The following is a 9,391-nucleotide window of genomic DNA, read 5'->3' on the forward strand; positions in this document are numbered from 1 at the left end:
AGTTTTGCTCAGTAACACTTCACCACACATCCACCAAACTTCATATGGCACCTCAGGCCAAATCACCCATCAAACACATGATGTCGGTTCTGACCTGCACTCGTCTTTTGTCTTGCCTTTCATCCGTCCATTTTTTTCTCCATTTTGCCGCTAATCAGTGGAAGCTTGACTGAGTCATTCTGTGAATATTCTCAGTCATCCAGGTCATAGTAACTATGGGTGGTAAAAGAGAGCAACTGGACTTGCTTGAAGATTCTTGAAGATGTTTCACCTCTCATCCGAAAGGCTTCTTCAGTTCTGTCTGACTGGTAGGGAGTATCAGGTATTTATCCTCTCATGGATGAAAAGCTCATCTAAGGTGTCGTTGAGTCATCCTGTTGGTGTGGGTCACTGGGGGCTGGATGTGAATGGCCTCGAGAGTCGTTAGGGTGATCAATGGATTGCCCGTTAAGGTGATCAATGGAATGCTGATTCTCTCTGTCCTCCTGTGAGCCACTGAAAACAGCTGGGTTTTGGTGTGCATTCAGTTGTCTGGGAAGTGTGCCAAGGACTGCATTGTAGGTGGCTGATAAATTATGTCTTAGACCCCCACCTCTGTTCAGTGATGGACGTTCCAGGTTGACAAAAATGGCTTCTTTAACCCCTCGCTCATACCAATGATCCTCTCTGGCTAAAATGCGTACGTTGGAATCCTGAAATGAGTGTCCTTTGTTGTTAAGATGAAGGTAGACAGCAGAGTCCTGGCCTGAGGAACTGGCTCTCCTGTGTTGAGCCATACGCCTGTGAAGCGGTTGCTTGGTTTCACCAATATACGAGTCCGTGCATTGCTCACTGCACTGAATTGCATACACCACGTTGTCCTGTTTGTTTCTGGGTATTCTGTCCTTAGGGTGGACCAATTTCTGCTTCAGGGTGTTACTGGGTCTGAAACATATCGGAATGTTGTGTTTGTAGAAGATCCTCCTGAGTTTCTCAGATAGACCAGAAATGTAGGGAATGACAATGTTCTTGTGTTTGTTCCTGTTACTTACTGGATAGAACGAACCTCACCACGGACCAGATTTGCACCCTTCTTGACCTCTGCCTGACTACCACTTATTTCCAGTTTAATGAAAGTTTCTACAGACAGAAGCATGGATGTGCCATGGGCTCACCGGTGTCCCCTATTGTGGCCAATCTTTACATGGAGGAAGTGGAACATAAAGCTTTGACCACTTTTTCAGGAGTTGCTCCCAGCCACTGGTTCAGATACGTGGATGACACCTGGGTTAAAATCAAAGCCCATGAAGTGGAAGCCTTCTCTAAACACATCAATGCAGTGGATATCAACATCAATTTCACTCGGGAGGATGTAAGTGGGAATAATCTAGCCTTCTTGGATTGTGATGTACACATTAGACAAGACAGAAGCCTTAGCATCGAAGTCTACCGGAAACCCACACACACGGACCAGTACCTACTCTTCGATTCTCACCACCCACTGGAACACAAATTGGGGGTCATTAGGACCTTGCAACACAGGGCTCAGAACATCCCTACAACGGTAGAGGGAAAAGAGAAGGAGCAGAATCACATCAGGAAAGCACTTCAGAACTGCTGGTATCCCAACTGGTCTTTCTTCAAGAGCAGGAAAAGGAACATAACGGACAAGGAGGATAACAGGAACAAGCGCAAGAACATTGTCATTCCCTACATTTCTGGTCTATCTGAGAAACTCAGGAGGATCTTCTACAAACACAACATTCCGGTACGTTTCAGACCCAGTAACACCCTGAAGCAGAAATTGGTCCACCCTAAGGACAGAATACCCAGACACAAACAGGACAACGTGGTGTATGCAATTCAGTGCAGTGAGCAATGCACGGACTTGTATATTGGTGAAACCAAGCAACCGCTTCACAGGCGTATGGCTCAACACAGGAGAGCCAGTTCCTCAGGCCAGGACTCTGCTGTCTACCTTCATCTTAACAACAAAGGACACTCATTTCAGGATTCCAACGTACGCATTTTAGCCAGAGAGGATCGTTGGTATGAGCGAGGGGTTAAAGAAGCCGTTTTTGTCAACCTGGAACGGCCATCACTGAACAGAGGTGGGGGTCTAATGCCACTTTTCCACTACAAACGCGGCTGAGCCGTGCCGTGCTGAGTCGAGCTGAGTCGAGCTGAGCGGGGCTGTTGGAGTTGCATTTCGACTACAACCGCGCTGAACCGTGCTGGCTGGAAGTGGGTGGACACATTGGGTGGAGTTAGCGAAAGTGGGTGGACGTCACGTGATGTCGTTAAGCAGCGCAAACAGTGACATCAGTGACAGTGGCGGAACAAGTCAGAGCCGGGCCGGGGGCGGGGCAAATGACCGGGCCCTTTATTAAAGCTTATCATAACATCATTTTAGGCTACAAAATGTCCGCAACTGCGGTGTTTACCAATTTCAACACTACCGGGTGCAACTATGTTATTTAGTACATCAAGTCCTTCAAACGAACATGTAACTCAGAAACAAAAAACATTAGGATACTGTACATGGCTCATAATAAAACATCAATAGCCTATACTGCGCACATTATTTGAAGGGCATACGAATGAGCGCTCAGAGGTTGCAACGGTGACAGGAAGAGTCAGAAATAAAAGGAGGGCGGTGCAAACCTCACTGAATGCACTGTGTTTACCAATTTCAACACTAAGGGGTGCAACTATGTTATTTTGTACATTAAGTCCTTCAAACGAACATGTAACTCAGAAACAAAAAAACATTAGGCGACATACTGTACATGGCTCATAATAAAACATCAATAGCCTACTGCGCGCATTATTTGAAGGGCATACGACGAGCCTTGCGCTCCGCGAACTCGTCCACGATGCTCTGTATGTCACTGATTCAGTGATCTTTTAAGCGGTAGTCTCACGACCTGAATAGTAAACAATAAACATGGAGGACATGGAGTCGTTAGTGTTGCTGGTCTTGGTGCTGTGGCTTGTTGTCACCGACAACGCCAACAGATACTGGCAAGAGCGTATAGATGAGGCGAGGCGCATAAGGCTTCAGAAATTCTCGTAATTCGTAATTATTATTCTTCCGGGTTTGCGGTGTTTACAGATCCCAGCGCGCTCGCGGGGCGTGTGTGGGCATGTGAGGACACGCCTCCTCACCAATCAGTGCACAGGGGAGTGTCTGCTCACGCCCCCAGCCTCACTCGGCACGGTTTGGCTCGCTTCAGCCCCATTCCAAAACGGTGCGAGTTTTAGGGGCTAAGCAGGGCTGAAACGAGCTGAGTCGTGCTGGTTTTTGGTAGTCGAAACGCGAGCCGTGTCGGGCTGAAGTGAGCTGAAGCGAGCTGAAGTGAGCTGAAAAAGGGTAGTGGAAAAGGGCCATAAGACATAATTTATCAGCCACCTACAATGCAGTCCTTGGCACACTTCCCAGACAACTGAATGCACACCAAAACCCAGCTGTTTTCAGTGGCTCACAGGAGGACAGAGAGAATCAGCATTCCATTGATCACCTTAACGGGCAATCCATTGATCACCCTAACGACTCTCGAGGCCATTCACATCCAGCCCCCAGTGACCCACACCAACAGGATGACTCAACGACACCTTAGATGAGCTTTTCATCCATGAGAGGATAAATACCTGATACTCCCTACCAGTCAGACAGAACTGAAGAAGCCTTTCGGATGAGAGGTGAAACGTCTTCAAGAATCTTCAAGCAAGTCCAGTTGCTCTCTTTTACCACCCATAGTGACTGAGTCATTCCTCCCTTCCCCCATAGGTGATGATGCATTTCGCAAGGATCTGCTCATTTGATACTTTGACAGTAAATCAACTTCAACTCAATGGCCACTTTATTAGGAATACTTACGCGCGCGCGCACACGATAGCAATTAGCATATAAGCATTCATGTGTTACCATGCTAGCTGTTAGCATGTTACCCATTACGATATCATGCCTGCTGTTAGCTTGCGAGTTGTTGGCATGTTCACCATTAGCATGTTATCATGAGAGCTGTTAACATGTTAGGATTAGCATGCAGAGTTCGCATGTTGCTGTTAGCGAGTTTGCCTGAGCATGTTAGCATGCTAACTGTTAGCATGTTAGCTGTTAGCATGTCACCCTCAGCATGTTAGCATGCTAAAAGTTAACATACTAGCCATTAGCATGTTAGCCTGTTAGCTGTGAGCATGACAGCTGTCAGCATATTAGCCTTAGGCCCTGTCCACACGGCAACGGATTCAGGTGACTCCGATACAATTGCTTATCGTTTAGGCCTGGCGTCCACACGGCACCGGCGTTTTGGGTGCCCAAAACACAATCTTTTTGAGAACGGGTTCCAGAGTGGAAAGATCTGGCAACGTTGCCGTTGTGAAGTCGTCTGGATGAGTAAAACGGATTTGTTTACGATGATGTCACAACCACATGACTGTGAGTGCTTCACGCCGGGTAGAAGTGTAACGAATATCACCAGGAAAAAGCCTTACAGAGCACTAGTGAGAGTGAAACACGAGCTTGGATGTTATTATTATTATTATTATTATTATTATTATTATTATTATTATGTTCAGTGTTAGTTCACAGTAGTAATGTAAGAAGCAGAATAGTGACAGTAATAGTGAAGCAAAAACATGCAATTGTACAAACACTGCAGCTCTACAGCAAAATATTCATTTATGAAATGGTCTGATTCTTAACACCAGTAGTGCCAATGATCTCATTGCGATGCGATGCGAGTTGTCAACAAATCCTATAACTTGGTTCATGAAACGTGCTTACAAAATATTTTCACTGTGAATATTTATTGTGTAATGGTGCAAAGTGAGAGAGAGAGAGAGAGAGAGAGAGAGAGAATAGCCCTTAGGGCAGAGTCAATCCCACCAGCAAAACTAGGGGGAAAAAAGAGCGATCTCACCTCTTCAGATGATGGTTTAAGTCCTAGAATACATTCCTCAAAAAAGCAAATTAATCCATCAACGTGTATATCATTCAATTTATTCCGGACCATTAAAGACGCCGCCTTCCGCGTACATCATCCTCGCCGCCATATTGGAAAGGTCAAAGTGGAGAATAAAGATTAGCTGCGTTTAACTATACCAACAGGTTTACCGTCCAAACGAGATCACATGGGATTACCTTTCACAGGTGAGAAACAACAAATTAATCCATCAACGTGTAGTATTCAATTTATTCCGGACCATTAAAGACGCCGCCTTCCGCGTACGTCATCCTCGCCGCCATATTGGAAAGGTCAAAGCGAAGAATAAAGATTAGCTGCGTTTAACTGTACCAACAGGTTTACCGTCCAAACGAGATCACATGGGATTACCTTACAGGTGAGACTGGAAAAATACTTTTCATTGTATTTGGTCATTATAATGTAATTTTCCGAACAGATTTTCCTGACTTTGTGGCTAATATGAAGTCTCGCGCATAATAGTTTATGCGCATGCGTCCTTACTTCTTCTATTCCCATACGAAAAAGAACAGTAAAGAACTTATAAGAGTTTACCACTGTCTTAGTAGTAAATCCTTATAAATATAAGGATAAATCCTTATAAGGATTTATAAATAAATATATATGCCATGTATGATTTACTCCTGAAAGTGGCCCATTTTGCATTTTCCTCATACAAATTTTTTTATGAAAATCTAGTATGTATGAAGTGAACATTGTGCATGGTTTTTACAGATAATGTGTATGATGAATTACACCGTCTTTGTATGCTTCACGTAATGTTTGTAGTTTTAAATTATATTTTACAGTTTAAAATGTATATGCCTTTTATATGTAAATCGACGTTTGTGTTGGATTTACATATAAAAGGCATATACATTTTAAACTGTAAAATATAATTTAAAACTACAAACATTACGTGAGGCATACAAAGACGGTGTAATTCATCATACACATTATCTGTAAAAACCATGCACAATGTTCACTTCATACATACTAAATTTTCATAAAAAATTTGTATGAGGAAAATGCAAAATGGGCCACTTTCAGGAGTAAATCATACATGGCATATTTATTTATAAATCCTTATAAGGATTTACTACTAAGACAGTGGTAAACTCTTAGAAGTTCTTTACTGTTCTTTTTCGTATGGGTTGTTCTGGTGTCTCCGAAGGGACCGTCTTACAGCGCCCCTAGAGGTGTGGCATGTGTATTGCATCGTTTTCAGCAAGCGTTGCGTTGCCATATGGACCCGATATTTTACTGATTGTTGCCCATTTGGACGCGATATATTTTTAAATAACATCTCGTTGCCGTTGTCGTGTGGATGTAGCCTTAGTGTTAGAATTTTCACAAATAGCATGTTAATCATTAGCATGTTAGAATGCTAGCTGTTAGCATGTTATCAGCATGTTAGCATTAACATGTTAACATGCTAGCTTTTAGCATGTTAGTATGCTAACTGTTAATATGCTAACTGTTAGCATGTTAGTATGTTAACTGTTAGCATGTTAGTTGTTAGCATGTTGGCATGATAGCTGTTCTGCTACAGCTCAGCAAGCACACTTTGCGTTTTCTCTGCGGAAATGCAGTCTAGTTAATTATTAAAATTGCTCAGAAATACCAATATTGAGTATTGGTAAACACAGTGTGTGTTTCTTTCCACTCTTAAGTCCTGTAGTGAGGTTTTATAATGGTCTCTGGTGCATTTTAGTGCTATTTCAGCCAAATTGTGATGCCTTCCAAGCAGTAAAATTTTGGCTGAGATTAGGGCTGTGCGATATATCGAATATACTCGCTATATCGTGAAAATTCTGTGTGCGATACATAAAATTATTATATCGTAACTATCGAGTATTTTATGGTCATCTTCCGACTTGCGTTTGTTTCGTGTTTGTTTAAAACCTTTTCCGGTGGTTTTCTCCCTGTCCCTCAGGCAGTAACGTGAGAGGCTGCCTAAAGGTAAAGAAAACAATAACGTCACGCACTCGCCAACCAATCCCGGGCGACATCTCGGTGCTGAAAGGAACTTCCGGGAAGATTTTCTAGTTTCGGTTGTGTTGCCAGATTGGGCGGTTTTAAGTGCATTTTGGCGGGTTTTGAACGTATTTTGAGCTGGAAAACGTTAGCAGTATCTGGCAACACTGCCGGCGGGAAGATTTCCTGGTTCCAGTTTACAGCGCTGACTCAGTTCGTGCAATCGCTGGTGTTGCATAGGCTACCGTGTAAGCTCTGGCAATTTCAGCGACAAATTACTTCCTAAAAGAACTAGTAAGGGGTCAGTCAACTGGCATTTTTTGGATATCACGAGGAGGACGTGGAACAGCAAATGCCAGTTTGTAAAGTGTGCAAAAAAAAAAACTGTCATCACGAAAGGCAGCAGCACTACAAATATGTTCCATCACCTGAAACTCACCCGGTACAGTATGAAGAGTCTCTTAAACTCCGAACTACTTTCCCACGAGCTAAAACCCCCCACAAGCTAAACAAACGACCATAGTGGCCTCGTTCTCCAAAGCCACCCCATATGAGAAAACGAGTCAGAGATGGAGAGCTATAACGGATGCAATCACTAACTTCATTGCCAAAGACATGATCCCGATTAGTATAGTGGAAAAACCAGGCTTCCAAAAATTACTAAACACACTCGATCCCAAATATGAGTTGCCTGGTCGCAGACATTTTACAGAGAAGGCAATACCGGAATTATACACGTCTAAGAGGCAGAGCCAGAAAACATTCAGTTCAAAAGTGTGCAAAGAGAAAAATTATGTTTTGCAGATCTCTCTCTTCTCTCCCTCAATCTCTCTCTCTATTGTGAATGTTCCAGTGGTTCTCAGTAGTCAGGTTAATAGCTTGGAGATCTATTTTTTAAAATAATTTAATGAATGAGCACTTTTCTTATTTAGGCTAAATGTCTTTCTCAGTGTTGAGCTTGCACTTTACTGGTTTGAGCTCTGAGCAGCTCTGTATTGTATTGCCCCTTTGTTGCAATTTTCAAGATTGTTTTTGCAGTTTGTGCCACATCTTTGTTGAATAAAAATAGTCTTATTTCAATTAAATTGTGATTAATCACTAACATGAAAATTTAAAATGTGTTGTTGAAAACCACCTGTAAAGTTAACCAAGAATGTTATTTAATCTGCAGGGATTGTAGTGAAAACAGGAAAGAGTAAAAGTTAGATTTCATGGGGTCCTTTAGAGGAGATTTAAATATATCGAGATATACGATATATATCGTGAAATGGAGAAAATGTATCGGGATATTCATTTTTTCCCATATCGCACAGCCCTAGCTGAGATAGCACTTGAATGCACCAGAGAGCACTTAGAAATGCAAAATTTTCTGGGGGAGCCCCCCAGCAGGAGGGAATTTAACCCCATCTTGCACTCTCCCCCATGGATGAAGACACAAAGTTTCAGTCTTTTTTTTTTTTTTGGTCCCCCCCCCCCCACTCCCACCCCTGCATAGGTTTGATTTGTACAGGTGGATCTTAATCAACTAATTATGTGACTCGTGAAGTAAATTGGTTGGACCAGCTCTTATTTAGGGGTTTCATATGAAAGAGGGTGAATACCTCTAGATTTGTGGGGTTTTTTTTTTTTCATCTTAATTATTGTTTGGGTCACAATAATACCCCCCCCCCCAAAAAAAAAAAAAAAAAAATTGCACCTTTTAAAGTGGTAGGTATGTTGTGTAAATCAAATGGTGCTAACCTCCCAAAAAAGCCATTTTAATTGCAGTTTGTAATACAACAAAGCAGGGCAAACACCAAGGGGGATAATACTTTTGCAAGACACTGTACATTTTCTGGCCTTAAATTAGTAGTCTGAATAGTAATTAATTAATTTATTTAATTAATTTTGTCATTGAAGGAATTGATGAAGTCGTTGCTATTACATATTGCAGGCGAGCATGCATCTACTGTAGGGTAGTCTTTTTTTTTTTCCGAATTAATTTTGCTGTAGTATTAAAGAAGAATCTCGGGTTACTTATTTTTAATCTTCTATTAGGGCTGAGAGATACATTGATGTGGCAGCGGGGGCGTGGTCAAGCGCCGGTCTGTGACAGGAGGGCGGAGTCAGGGAAGGTAAGTGGCAGAATCATTACACCTGACGTCAATTAACCTGTTTGTGTGTCTTCCCAGTGACCACGTCCTATTTAAAGAGGGAGAGCAGAGAGCTCAGCCCCGAACAAGACGCCAGTCGTGTGTGTGTGTGTGTGTGTGTGTGTTGAGTGGGAAAAATTGTGACCCTGAAAAGTGTGGCAATAAAGCCCTGTTTTGACCCTGATCTCTGTCCTGCCGTCTTCTGTGCTCCACCCTTCCACACGAACTGCTACAGTGGTGCCGAAACCCAGGAGTGGAGCACCCATGCCGAACCGCCCCATGGAATCTTCCCCATTCGCCGACCTGGTCCACGCCCTCGCCACAGCCCAGCAAAGT

Source organism: Neoarius graeffei, chromosome 28, assembly GCF_027579695.1.
Source record: "Neoarius graeffei isolate fNeoGra1 chromosome 28, fNeoGra1.pri, whole genome shotgun sequence".
NCBI lineage: Eukaryota > Metazoa > Chordata > Actinopteri > Siluriformes > Ariidae > Neoarius > Neoarius graeffei.